The 15,121-nt window shown below is 41.3% G+C and overlaps 1 long non-coding RNA gene and 1 other non-coding gene across 2 annotated transcripts in view; both read right to left on the bottom strand.

Annotated features, from left to right (window-relative positions):
• Nucleotides 1-14,853, bottom strand: part of LOC109491549 — a 37,258-nt gene extending 22,405 nt beyond the window's left edge. The window contains exon 1 of the long non-coding RNA XR_006585578.1: nt 13,925-14,853. This is a non-coding gene — a long non-coding RNA (uncharacterized LOC109491549). The remainder of the gene's footprint in view (nt 1-13,924) is intronic.
• Nucleotides 5,691-5,793, bottom strand: LOC111556393. The gene has a single exon (XR_002735878.2). It is a non-coding gene; the product is annotated as a U6 spliceosomal RNA (small nuclear RNA).
• Nucleotides 14,854-15,121: the final 268 nt, after the last annotated feature.

Here is a 15,121-nt window from a genome sequence, read left to right as displayed (position 1 = left end):
AAAAGGTCTCTGTTGCAACTATTCACTCTGCTATTCCAGCACAAAAACAGCCATAGACTATGTGTAAATGAGTAGGTGTGGCTCTGTCCCAGTGAACCTTCATTTACCAAAGCAGATGGTAGGCCTGCAGGCCAGAGTTTGCTGACCTCTGGTCTAGAAGCTAACAGAACTTGCACTTCTGGATGTCAGTATCTTGGCACTTTGTAGCCCTTGATGATACTTTAATGGCACATACTATCCCAGTGTTTTCTGGCACTTTGTGAAACCAACCCCTGGTGAAGACTTGCTGGGACCGGGTGGCACTTATGGTTCTTGACCTTCAGCACTTGAGGTTTTATGCTTGATGATCCTTGCGGCTGTGAGTGCTTGTGGCATTTACATTTCTAGAAGGTAATCATTTAATAGCACTAAAGGTCATGTGCCGATCCTGAAGTCATAGCCCTGAGCCCATAGTAAACACTCAGAGAATGTTTGTCGAGTGAATAAATGACCTCTTTGGGGGTCTTCAAGGTATGCTAAAATTGGATCTGTAACATTTACAGATTTCTAAATTCCATGCTTCGTATCCAACAAAAACTGACTACTTAATTTGGGAAAAGTGACCAACTTGGGCCAACAGGTGGTTTGGGTTTTCCTTAATTCATACTTGCAGTCACCATGAGCAAATATTAATCAAGAATCTACTATGTACAGGGTAGGGTACTTCCTCTAACCAATCATTTCAAGTGTTATACTGAGGTATCTGGGTTCACCAACTTCATAATTGTCTCTTATTAAAGCTTGGTATCTCTTCCAATGCACTTTGGAGAAATGTTTGCATTCCCAAAAAAAGAGCGATGTTATTATACACAGATCCTACTGGTCTCATACTTAAATAAATAAATACTGAACTTCATCTTTCTTCGGCACGCTCTGGGTTAGACAACTCCAGTTTTGCAAGTATAAAATAATGAGAACTAAGTCAGTTTTACCTACTGACTTAAGAACATGATTAGAACTAAAACATTACTTTGACAAAATTTCACTTATCCTCAATGAATTTGTTTTTTAAAATAAAATAACTAAGTGAAGGTGGTGACATTTCTGTGGAAGGAATTTGCCCGCAGGTCTGAACAGCCACACTAACTATCGAGGTTTTGGCGCCATCATGTGGCCATTTAGATTTATCCACTAAAAACTAAGTGCCACTGTCACCGTTTCTAATCTGTTCTCTTCCAGAAGACAAAAGATAATTATAATCAAACTATTATCTGACTTATAAAGTTACCTCACTATTTTGCAACCAATTTTTGTCCAGCCTTGTGGAATGTCCTGGCTAAATGTCTCCTGAATCTTCTCTCTTCTGCTCTCCCACAGCCAGCACCCTGGTCCAGGCACCACCACATCTGTTTCTCTGCAAATCTCTCTCACAGCCTCCTAGACCGATCTCCCTGCACAGACTCTTGAGTCCCTCCAATTCATTCTCTACTCTGCTGCCACAGTTATTTGTGTTAACACCAAACTGATCATGTCACTTCTGAATCTACATCCAACTTCTCCTAAGAAAAATGTCCCAATCCTAACATAGCCCACAAGTCTCATAGAGCTGTCCAACACAGCAGCCTCTAGCCACATGTGGTTCTGGAACCCCTGAAATGTGGTTGGTGCAAATTAAATGCGATGTCAGTATAAAATGCACCCCAGACTTTGAATACTTTAAACATAAAAAAAAGAATGTAAATTATCTCATTACTAATTTTTATAGTGATTATATGATTATATTACATGAAATGACAATACTTGGTATAGAATGGGTTAAATACAATATAATTTTTAATGTTTACTTATTTTGAGAAAGACAAAGACAGAGTACGAGCAGGGGAGGGGCACAGAGAGGGAGAGGTAGAATCCCAAGTAATCTCTACACTGTCAGCTGTCAGCGTGGAGCCCAACACAGGGTTCGATCCCATGAACCACCGTGAGATCAATGACCTGAGCCAAAATCAAGAAGAGTTGGATGCTTAACCGACTGAGCCACGCAGATGCCCCTAAATACAATATAGTTTAATTTATTTTCACCTGATTCTTTTTACTTCTACAGTGTGGCCCCTAAAACCTCAGGATACAGTGAAGCAAACAGGAAAAGTCCCTTTCCCTGTGGTGCTTACAATCTCATGGGAGAAATAGGGCATAAACAATATATATCACAGAGTATGTAAGATAGTGACACACGCTAAGGAGAAGGGAGACATGAGGCACGCAGACAGGCAGCTGAATTTGACATAAGTAATTTTAGGCAAGGCCTCACTGAGTAGGTGGTTTTGAGACATAGGAAAAGTGAGAGAAGGCACCAGGAGGCAAAACATTACAGGCAGAGGAAACAGCAAAGGCAAAGGCCAGGAAGCCAGCGCAGACCTTGTTTATTTAAGAACTAGCAAAGACGTCAGTGTGGTTTAAGCTCAGTGAACAAGGGGAGAAGGGGAGGTCAGGGAAATACCAAGAGCCAGACCATTTAGACTCGCACAGAATGTACTAATAAGGACTTTAGCTGGGAGACAAGAAGCTACCCAAGACTTTCAATACCGCATTTACGCTGACTCGGAAAATCTATCTGCAGCCCTAGCTCTTTACCTGACTCACACCTGGATATAAAACCACTTGATGGGGGCGCCTGGGTGGCGCAGTCGGTTAAGCGTCCGACTTCAGCCAGGTCACGATCTCGCGCGGTCCGTGAGTTCGAGCCCCGCGTCAGGCTCTGGGCTGATGGCTCAGAGCCTGGAGCCTGTTTCCGATTCTGTGTCTCCCTCTCTCTCTGCCCCTCCCTGTTCATGCTCTGTCTCTCTCTGTCCCAAAAATAAATAAACGTTGAAAAAAAAAAGTATTAAAAGAAGAAAAAGGAAAAAAAGAAAAAAGAAAAAATAAATAAATAAAACCACTTGATGTCTTCTCTCGGCTGTCTAAAAACTCTTTCGGATGTTACCTAGGCAGTTAACTAGACAACACTGATTCCTGATATGCCACCCCTCCATGCCCCACCCAAACCTAGATTGCTAAATTGGATCTACATAAACCTATTCAGAACTTACATCCAAATAATTTACGGTAAAAGGCTTCCAGTTTCTGCTCCCAGATGCAAAAAGATTAGAAATTATCACGCTTACATTCCAACAAGAAACAGCTGAGCAAACTGAAAATCAATGGCTTTCCTTGGACCCATCACAGAACTGAGGTAACAAGGCAGATAACACCCTGTAATCTAGAGAGACAGATGCATGCAGTGACTTACAGCCAAGACCTGCTCACCAGGAGGAGAAGCCACTGGAGTCACAAACTGGTAGCCTCAGGGTCCCCATGGTTGCTACAACTACACAGAGAATTTGACTCCTAGGCAACTGACAGGTGTCAAAGGCTTTTCCAAGTAAGGAATGAAACCCGAAGTAAAATATCTACAGAAGCCATGAAATCTAAAAGACAGGTTTGACTACATAAAAACGAAGAAGTTCTGTACAACGAAAGGGGAAAAAGTTAAAAGATAACTAGAAAGTCGGAGGGAATTATTAGCAGCAAAGGTATCAAAAGTTCAATGTCCATAATACATAAATAACACCTACAAATCATGTTTTTCAAAAAGACAACCTGAGTATAAACAGGCATTTAGAAAAAAAATAGTTGTATTTGGGGAGAATCTAGCAGATTGAGAAAAAATGTTAAGAGATAATATTCAGTATTAAAGGAACACGGATAAAAAGGCACCGTAAAACAGCACTGGTAGGAGTACATTTTGGCAGCATTTGCCAAAATATTAAACATGCAGACGTTTTGAGCCACTTCTAGAAATTAGTAAGTGAATATATAGAAATACAGGTATAAAGGGGCACCATGGTAGCCCAGTTAGTTGGTTAAGGGTCCAACTTCAGCTCAGGTCATGATCTCATGGTTAGTGGGTTTGGGCCCTGAGACGGGCTCTGTGCTGATGGCTCAGAGCCTGGAGCCTGCCTCGGATTCTGTGTCTCCCTCCTTCTCTGCCCCTCCCCACTCACACTCTGTCTCTCTTTCTCTCTCTCACTCTCTCTCTCTCTCTCTCTCTCAAATAAATAAGCATTTTTAAAAATTTTTTTAATTAAAAAAAAAAGTCATGCTTCGTTAAAAAAAATAAAAAAGAGGGGCACCTGGGTGGCTCAGTCACTTGAGCGTCTGACTTCAGCTCAGGTCATGATCTCACAGTCCATGAGTTGGAGCCCCACATCAGGCTCTGTGCTGATGGCTCAGAGCCTGGAGCCTGCTTCACATTTTGTGTCTCCCTCTCTCTCTGCCCCTCCCCACTCATGCTCTGTCTCTGTCTCTGTCTCTCTCTCTCTGTCAAAAATAAATACTAAAAAAAAATTTTAATAAAAATAAAGAAAAAAGAAATATATGCATGAGGAAGTTCTTGTTACATTGTTTCCAACACAGAAAAATTGGAAACATTCTAATATTTGCCATTAGTAACTGCTAAGAGTAGGTATACCCATTCAGTAAGGTTCTATGCATGTGATAAAGGCCTGTTGTAACTCATCTACTGCCTTAAGAAAATGTCCACAATTTGTATTTAAATAACAAAATCATGATAAATATTCAGAGACTTAAAACAAAGTACTTAATGTATTTATTCAAGACCTCTTTTATGGCCCCACAATGAAATTTTACAGTTTTCTTCCAAAAGGACCTTTACAGTTTTAGTTAAGTTTATTTCTGTATGGTTTATGTCCTGTAATGCCATTATGAATGGAACATATTTTTCTATTATATTTCCTATATAAATTTCTATACAGTTTATATAAAATGTATTAATATTTTTACATAAGAAATCTCCTGATTTTGTATGTTAATTTATAATTGGGCTTCTTAATGAATCATCTTATTGTTTCTAGTAGTTTCATTTCCTACCCCTTCTATTTTTTATATTTCCTTCTCCACACCCCAAGAGGAGCTATTAAATATGATTGCAGTTCAGGAGAATTTTACTGCTAAACACCTGGGAAAAGAGAGTCGGGAACCATAAAATTACACATATTTGGAAAGAAAACAGTTTTACAAAATCAAGTAAGTAACTATGTGGTCTGTGAACTAAGGTTCCTAAAGTCGGTCTCCATCTAGGCCACCGTATTGTTCACATACTTGTTAAGCTTTCTCCAAATCAAACTTGGGCAGGAGCACAATATGTAAAAACTGTGCTGGTCTGACGCTGCCGTAAAAATTACTCTTTTTGAATCTGTGGGGGTCCCAAGATAACTTTTGGACACAAATAAATAAGGCATTTGCTACAGTCCTAGAGGCATGTTCTATGATCAACATATTCTAGGCTTTGATTTGGCTTGAAGGAACCAAAAGACAATGTTTTAGAATATATTTAGCCAATTCTTGAAAATCCCTACTTGCTGACCTCATAAACATACCACAGTGAGTGATTAAAATTTCAATGTTTCATGGGGCCCCTGGGTGGCTCAGTCTGGTTAAGCGTCTGACTCTTGGTTTTGGCTCAGGTCATGATCTCACAGTTCATGGGTTCGAGCCCCACACTGGGCTCTGTGCTGGCAGCACGGAGCCTGCTTGGAATTCTCTCTCTCTCCCTCTCTCTCTCTCTGCCCCTCCCTGACTCATGCTGTCTCTGTCTCTCTCAAAAAAATAAACTTAAAACCAAAAATTTTTAATCCCAACGTTTCTGCTGATTTTTCAATATGAAACGCTTCACAAATTTGTGTGTCATCCTTGAGCAGAAGCCATGCTAATCTTCTCTGTATGGTTCATTTTAGTGCATGTGCTGCCGAACTGAGCCCTGTTTCTGCCGATCTTATGTCTTTATGAAGATTCTCAATTTAAGAAAGGTCTTACTCTGTACGCCCACAGCTGCTTCTCCAGAAGTCAGGAAAGTCAAATCAAAAGTGGAAAGAAAGCAAAAAACTTTGAAAACGACGTAGACCAAGGATAGGGCTTTACAACAATGGGGCTTTCGTCCGAAACTGTGCCTGGTACAAATCATTCTTCCAGTTCCATTTACATAATTGGCTAGGCCGAGAGGTCTGCCGTCTGGCAAGCACTCACTTATAAATTTGGTTCTTTCAGTCCTATGTCAGGTAGAGGAGGCAGCTGTGCTTTGGAACTTCTCTTAGTCTCCTGGCACACGTCTATGTGTGCTTGCATAAAATTCCATCTGCTGGTATATGGAGGGATTTTAATTGCAAGACCGCATTTGGTGAGTGGATGAGATAATACGCCGAAAGTTTTCCACATGATGACATTACATCTCCCAGCATTACACTTTTTGATTAACTGACTAGGCTAAACTACATTGTTTCGGAGCAAAAGCCTTTCTCCCCAAATCATGTTTTACAGCAGAAGGAGCTGTCATGCTCTGAGCAATCACACTGACCAGAAGGCTTTCTCTACAGTAAAGCCTGTCACTTGCTAGAGCCTCTATAGAAAGTACAGTATGGCACAGGGATTAAATGAGTATCTTTGGTAACTGCCTTGTCACGACTGGTATAAAGAGAATAAATACACAGTTGAGGAAAATTACAGCTATCCAGACGTACACCACTGAATTAGCTTAGCCTCGACTAAACACACTAATCATTTTCTCCTTAACATGCCTGCTTTCGCTTCTCTTTCTTACAAGTTAATTGTACCCCCGACCCCAGGCTTAGGCTACACTCTAGCTTTCTGTATGGGTTTAAGTCTGGATTTGCAAGCTACAGAATTCAATACCTCCTCTCACAGCCAGATGAGGTACGTTAAGTTCTATCCGTGCGTCCATTTCTTCCTCCCACTGCCCCTGAAAATGCTGAATATTTGCTTTATGCATCAAGTATTGCTGATGAAATGTCTGATATCATTCTGATTTTCTTCCCATTGTAGGTAATGTGTCTTTTATCACCGGTAGTCTTTAGGATTTTCTTTCCATCCCTCGTGTTTTGAAGTTTCACTACAATATGTTAATTTTTGTGGAAGGTATAAGGTCTGTGTGTCCACTCATTTTTTTTGACATATGGATTTCCAAATGTTCCAACACCGTTTGCCGAAAAGATTATTCTTTCTCTACTGAAGTGCCTTTGCTCCTTTGTCAAAGATCTGCGGGGTCTATTTCTAAGCTCCCCATTCTGTTCCATTGATCTATGCTAATCTATGCTATCAGTTTGCCCTACAAAAAAGGTCTGCAAATATAAACTCCCACCAACACTGTTTTATGTTGACCTTTTATCCACATCCCCATCAACACTGAATGTTATCTTTTAAATTCTTTTCTAATTTACTAGACTACTCCCTTCAAAAAAAAAACTTCTTTTTTTTCAAAATGCCTGCTTACCCTTTAATGTCTTGGGTGACATTTTTAAATTTTTTAATGTTTTTATTTATTTTTGAGAGGGAGGCCTCGAGTGGGGGAGGGGCAGAGAGAGAAGGAGACACAGAATCTGAAGCAGGCTCCAGGCTCTGAGCTGTCAGCACACAGCCTGACGCAGGGCTCAAACTTGTGAACTGGGAGACCATGACCTGAGCCATTTAACCCACTGAGTCACCCAGGCATTGGGTGACATTTTTAAATTATCTGTTTACATGTTATACATTGACCTTTCATTACCAATTTGTAAATAGCTCCCTCCAGTTTCCTAGTTACCTTTTAACTTTTTTTTTCCTTTGATTGTACAGAAGTTTTTCATTGTTATGTAGACAACGCATCTTTTAAATTTTTATTTCATTTCATTTTAAGAGAGAAAGCACGCATGAGCAGAGGAGAGAGGCGGGGGGGGGGGGGGGGGGACCTAAGTTGGGCATGGAGCCCGATGCAGGGCTCAATCCCATGACCCTGGGACCAGGACATGAGCCGAACTCAAGAGTCAAACACTCATCCAACTGAGCTGCCCAGGTGCCCCAACAAACCCATCTCTTAGATTTCATGGCTTGTGTAAACATTTTACTTCCAGGTTTCATTTCTGACTTTAAAAAGCGTTTGGCACCTGCCAGGTGCCTAAGAGTCAAATTCTCAGTCTAATCATAGCAACCATGCGGAACCTGTGGTTTACATATTTTCATCTGAAATTTTTGCTTTCTCATCTCAACATTCTTCTTAACATTGCTTCACATTTGACCTAGCTAATACATCTAATACCACCTCAATTAGTGTTTCTGTCTTGCAGAAAAGAAACCCCCAGCACAAAGTAGGTAAAAATAAAAGTATATTCCACTCCTAGGTATAAAGCCCAAATAATTGAAACCAGGTGTTGAAACAAAAAACAGATGTTTATAGCAGCACTATTCACAAAAGCCAAAAGAAGGGAACAACCCAAATATCCATCAAAAGATGAATGGATACACAAAATGTGGTACATCACACACTGGAATAGTATTCAGTCATTACTAGGAATGAAATATTGATACCCGCCACAACCTAATGAACCTTGAAAACATTATGCTAAGTAAAAGGAGCCAGATGCAAAAATTCACATATTGTATGATTCCATTTAGACGAAATAATCAAGAATAAGTAAATCCCTAGAGACAGAAAGCAAATGAGTGGTTGCCAGGGACTGTGGGGAGAGGGTAATGAAGACTGCATAACGAGTATGGGGTTTCTTTACGAGACGATAAAAATGTTCTGAAAACTACATAGAGGGAATGGTTGCACAACATCTGTGAACATACTAAATGCCACTGAATTGCACACTTAATTTCTTTTCAGTTTACTTATTTATTTTGAGAGAGACAGAGAGAGTGCAAGTGGGGTCGGAGCAGAGAGAGAGAGAGAGAAAGAGGGAGAGAGAGAGAATCTCAAGCAGGCCCCGCACTGTCAGTGCAGAGCCAGAGGTGGGGCCTAAACTCACGAAACCATACAATCCAGACCTGAGCCAAAATCAAGAGTCGAATGCTTAACCGACTGAGCCACCTAGGCACCCCTGAACTGCACACTTTAAATGGTTAAGTTTATACTATGTGAATTTTACCTCAGTTCTTCTTAAGTACAAATAGATAATAAACATTTCCTTCTAAGGTAGGGATCGTAATTTCTACCTACTGTAAATGCCTGTTATAATGCTTAGATGATACACAGAAAGTTAGAGCATGGTACAAATACAGCATGATCAAATAAATCATAATCATGATTATTTTCCTCTCTAGGACAGATTTTGCCTTCCTTTCAAAGCTTCTCAGCTGTGGTTTGTCATTCGTAAATCTGTTAGGACAACAAATTGCTTAGTTTTCACCACTGCCCTGCTTGAATTTCAATAAAAGGAAGGTCATGGTTAAAATTCTAGCCCATCTCTGTCCCTGCTCCAATTAGGAGCAGGCAGCTGCTGTTCCTACTGACTGGATTACAAACTGTGGACTCAAAAAAAGCACAAAAGGCAGTAACTGTGAGCCTCTTCTCTAAAGAAGAGTTCACTTTGGTGTTGTTGTTTTATTTTCTTATTCAAAAATAAAAATTTTTAAATATATATATTTTTTTTTAATATTTATTTATTTTTTAGAGAGAGACAGAGACAGAGTACAAGTGGGGGAGGGGCAGAGAGAGAGAGAGGGAGACACAGAATCCGAAGCAGGCTCCAGGCTCTGAGCCGTCAGCACAGAGACTGACGTGGGGCTCAAACCCCATGAACTGTGAGATCATGACCTGAGCCGAAGTCAGATGCTTAACCGACTGAGCCATCCAGGTGCCCCCAAAATTAAACATTTTTGAGCACCAACTATATGTCAGGTACTTGGGATACATTTGCCAACAAACCAGTCAAAACGCCAGTTCTTGTGGAGCTTGCCTTCTGTAGAGGGAGAGAGACAAAAATCATAAAAAACTTATTAAGGAAGCAAATTTTGTAGTATGTTAGAAGGTGATAAAGTGCTACGGGAAAAGGGAAAGGTGACGAGCATCAAGAGTGTAAGAGGGTTAACATTTCTAATAGGCGATCTGGCTAAGCTTCCTTGGGAGAGTAGCATGTGAACAAAGATGTTAAGGAACAAAGAGACAGATCTCTAGGAATCTCACACTCATCATGCAGAGTGCTTGGGGCAGGGCCTCGGCAGATGTCCTAAGGCAGAAGCATGTGAGAGCCTCAGCACAGAGACCAGTGTGGTCAGAAAGGAATAAGCGATGGGAGAGAAGATGGAGATGAGATTAGAGGGGTAAAGGGAGAAACAGATCACATCCGTCCTCCTAGGTACTTGGAGGGACTTTGGTCATGAGCAAACAGCAAGGTTCTGAGCAGAGGCCTGGCTCGTGTCCAGCTTGACTGCTCATTACTCCAGGGGGGGTTCCCTCGATGACGCTAGCTCAACATACTACCTAAGTCATCTGCTTCTTGTGCACATTTCTGAACCTTCTTAACTCCGCCTCTTACTTTAGCCACTTTCACAGTTACTAGCTCTTTGAGTTCCTTTGTCCCAGAACAAGTAGAGCATATGCCCTGCCTTAAGCTGCACCAAATACCACGTGCTTTCTGCCCAGGAATCCCTTTGAGGCCAAACCAAGATGTCTTCCAAATCACTTGGAATTCTTTATTTTTTTTTTTTTAATGTTTATTTATTTCTGAGGCAGAGAGAGACAGAGGATGAGCGGGGGAGGGTCAGAGAGAGAGGGAGACACAGAATCAGAAGCAGGCTCCAGGCTCTCAGCTGGCAGCACAGAGCCCGACCCGGGACTTCGACTCACAAACCACGAGATCATGACCTGAGCCAAAGTCGGTCGCTCAACCGACTGAGCCACCCAAGCGCCCCTCACTTGTAACTCTTAATCCAGATGTACAAGGAAATGAGTATCAGCGAAGCCACTCGCGACCATGGGGAACAGAAGTCAATGAATACATTCCTCCCTCTTGCGCTGCCACCAAGAAAACAGTTCTTAGATGCACTGCACAAGACTCCGCGTGACATCTCACTGGATCCAACACACGATGCCTCTAGTGCTGGTCCAGTTCAATCATCTACCCCTGTATTGACTTACTCCTTTCCAGTTTCATTCCTCCATCCTGTATTCCTGTTCCCTGAGACCATATTTCCAAATAAATTGACTTCACACAAACATATCTCAAGTTCTGCAGGAACTTGAGGGAAATTAGGGGAAATCCAACCCAAGACACCTCCCTACACTTTCAAACTATGACCTTATTCCTCCAGAGTGCAGTCCCCTAGAATGTGGTACCCACCTGGAATGTCAACAATTGTCTCACACACACACACACACACACACACACACACACACACGGCCTTGACTGACAGCTGGTTCTACGCTGGCTGCCCCTTTAGCTCCCTCTGTTCCCCACAGCCAGGAGCAGAAATTGAATCTAGAAACAGGTGGCGAGCAGATTGTGAAAGGCCTGGGGTGCCATGCCCAGAATTTAGGCAGAAGAGATTCATTAGATATTTTTAATCAGGGCAGGAATGTGATATTTTGGAAAAATAACCAATGGCAGTATAGATGGTAGATGGGAGGAAGAAAGTCTGAAGCCATGAAGCAAAGTAAGTTTAAGAATATACACTCTGGGGGGCGCCTGGGTGGCTCAGTCGGTTAAGCGTCCGACTTCAGCTCAGGTCACGATCTCATGGTCCGTGAGTTCGAGCCCCGCGTCGGGCTCTGGGCTGATGGCTCAGAGCCTGGAGCCTGATTCCGATTCTGTGTCTCCCTCTCTCTCTGCCCCTTCCCCGTTCATGCTCTGTCTCTCTCTGTCTCAAAAATAAATAAACGTTAAAAAAAAAATTTTTTTTTTTTAAAAAGAATATACACTCTGGGGTGCCTGGGTGGTTCAGTCGGTAAAGTGTCCAACTTCAGCTCAGGTCATGATCTCATAGTTCGTGAGTATGAGCCTCACGTCGGGCTCTGTGCTGACAGCTCAGAGCCTGGAGCCCGCTTGAGATTCTGTGTCTCCCCCTCTTTCTGCCCTTCCCATGCTCTGTCTCTGTTTCTCAATAATAAATAAACATTTAAGAAATGTTTTTAAGAATATACACTCTGAATAATCATTAGTTTCTCCTCAAAAGTGATCATCTGCCAATAATGCTAGACACAGAAGTAGAGCGAGGGCCCCAGGGGAATGGTAGATGTAACCCTCCTCAGTGGGGTCCTCCTGTGGAGGGGTGGGTTGCCCTGGGTTGAGAGCAGCTTATAACAGGTGCAGAGGAAGGCTAACAGATAAGGGAACATGGTGATTGATGTAAGGATGTGGTTGAAGGGATAGATCGTGGACTCAGATGGGGAAGGTACAGAAACCACACACAATGCACAGTCTACAAGAATCAAAACAGTCAAAAAGTGCTGGTTTTGAGAAGGGACAAAAAGGTGAAACTTTAAAATATCCATCTTCTTAATTACAATTCTAAGTGGAAGGTTTGGCATAGAATACATGGATACTAATCACTCTGATGAAGTTTGGGGATTATTGGTGGATTTCAAGGATAATTGGACTGAATATGCAATTCTGCTTAACTGATGGGAACTAATGATCTCATTTCAAAGTCTAAAGTGAGAATGGACAAAAACTTTCTATTAGTTCAGCATAAATATTAATATGGGGCCATGGGTACAAGGCTAGAAAAATGAGGCCAGAATCACAGCCCTAAAATTAATTAGAATGACGGTCAAAACTAAATGCTATAACATTTATAAGAGTTTATGAGACTGATGCAAATATAAGTAAACTAACAATCTTTTAAGAAAACTTTAAAAGTAAATTTAGTTTAGGGGCCCTGGGGTTGCTCAGTCTGTTAAGCATCCAACTTCAGCTCAGGTTAGTTTGTAGGTTTGAGCCCTGCATCTGGCTCTGCCTTCAGATCCTCTGTCTCCCTCAGTGCCCCTTTCCTGCTCATGTGCACACGCTCTCTCTGTCAAAAATAAATAAACATTTACAAATAAATAAATGAATAAGTAAATAAATAAACAAATTTGGATTATCAATTTGGTAATTTTTTTCTTTTTCTTAGTAATTTAAGTTTTCTATTTTCTTTCTGTAATTGAACAACTAATCACTCATCTTCATTTTAACTATTAACATGATTTTTGGGGCGCCTGGGTGGCTCAGTCTGTTGAGAGTCTGACTTTGGCTCAGGTCATGATCTCGCGGTTCGTGAGTTTGAGCCCTGCATCAGGCTCTGTGCTGACAGCTCAGAACTTAGAACCTGCCTCAGATTCTGTGTCTCCCTCCCTCTCTGCCCCTCCCCCACTCATGCTCTGTCTCTCTCTCTCATGCTCTCTCAAAAATAAATAAACATTGGGGCACTTGGGTGGCTCAGTCGGTTAAGCGGCTGACTTCGGCTCAGGTCATGATCTCGCGGTCCGTGAGTTTGAGCCCCGCGTCAGGCTCTGTGCTGACAGCTCAGAGCCTGGAGCCTGTTTCGGATTCTGTGTCTCCCTGACCCTCCCCTGTTCATGCTTTGTCTCTCTCTGTCTCAAAAATAAATAAACGTTAAAAAAAAATTTTTTAATAAATAAATAAATAAATAAATAAATAAATAAACATTAACTATTAACATGATTTTCATATACATGAAAAACAAATAGCCAAGATAAATGCAAAACCCAAGATGGAAATGAGGTCTGTAAACTAGCAAGGAAGTTTTTGCTTGTTGGATTTGGTCTTTTACTTTCATCTAATTATAATGGATGTATGAAATCACTTCCACTAAACTGCATTTATCACCTTTAAAAAAAACCCAGAAAAATGTATCAAGGCTTAGAAAAACTACAAATCAATATAGGTACCAATAAAAAAAATTCAGTAGCCAAATCCCACTATATCAATTATCTATTGCCACATTAATGCTTTGTAACAAACACCCACAAAGCCTCATTGGCATCCACAGACAATCTGTTAGTGTTCACAGAACTGCGGATGGGTTGTCGGTTCTGCTGACCTTGCCGGGCTCACGCAGGGGCCTGCGGGCTGGGTGAGGACTCTGATTCAGTTAGAACTTCACTGAATACGTTTACCTGGGCTCGTTCTGCTTTCACTCTCCCGGAACCAGCAGGCTGGCTCGGAATGTCCTTCTCATGGCGACGGCAGCAACTCAATTGCAAAAACACCTTTGGGACTCTGCTTGCACCACGTTTCTAACATCCCGTTGACCAAGGCGAGTCACCGGAGCCCAAAGCTGGGACGTGGCACCCTGCTCACAAGGAAAAGTGCTGGAAAGTAACATGGCAAAGGGTACAGATGCAGTGAGGAGGCCAAACATCCAGACGCTGGGACAATCCACCACACCCATTCTTAAGAATTTACCCAAGGAACTGTTTTAAAAGGATAAAAGAACAAAACCATGCTCAGGACTATTTATTAAACACAGATTATAATATGGAAAAATTAGAAATGTACATCGCCATGAATAGATGCCTTGTTAAGCACATCATGATACAGGAAAATGATCATGTGTACCGCTATTAAAATCAGTGTAGATCCTTTTCCTCTTTAAATGGAAAAACATCCACTACATGCAGCAGATGGGGGTTAGAGGAAGGAAGCAACTTTCAGAGTAAAATGAATGGTATGAACCCATTTATGTAAAATGCATACATATTTCCACGTGTTGTATGCATATGTAATATCTCAAATAATGTCATCTGTAATTGTCTCTGAACTGTTGAGTTTCAGATGCTTATTTCTTTCTCTGTATTATTTGAGTTTTTTATAATGTGTAATTATTTTACAGAAGTAATAAAATAGTCAAAAAATAATAAGTAACTCATCTTTAAGGTTAAATACAGGGGAAAACAGATCTTTCTTCTCAATTTTATTCCTGATTCATTGTCAAGATGTAGATTGGAAGTCCTAATTTTTATCCACAAAAAGAGAGTTAATATTCATTTAAAAACAAACTTTGGGGCACCTGAGTGGCTCAGATGGCTAAGCATCCAACTCTTGATTTCCACCAGGGTTGTGGGATCAAGCCCCACATTGGGCTCAATGCTCAGCATGGAGCCTGCTTAAGATATTCTCTCTCTCTCTCTCTCTCTCTCTCTCTCTCTCTCTCTCTCTCTCCCTCTCCCCCTCTGCCCCTGACCCCTGCTTGCTCTCTAAAATAAAATAAAATAAATCACTTTTTTATTAACTGGATAGAAAGTACAAGGATATGTGTTATCTATGCTTATACTCTTTTGTGCCTTAATTATTTCGTATTAAACATTTCTGAA

This window comes from Felis catus, chromosome C2 (assembly GCF_018350175.1).
Source record: "Felis catus isolate Fca126 chromosome C2, F.catus_Fca126_mat1.0, whole genome shotgun sequence".
NCBI classification, from domain to species: Eukaryota; Metazoa; Chordata; class Mammalia; order Carnivora; family Felidae; genus Felis; species Felis catus.
The sequence above is the reverse complement of the archived record's forward strand: the minus strand, read 5'-3'. Positions and strand labels throughout refer to the sequence as shown.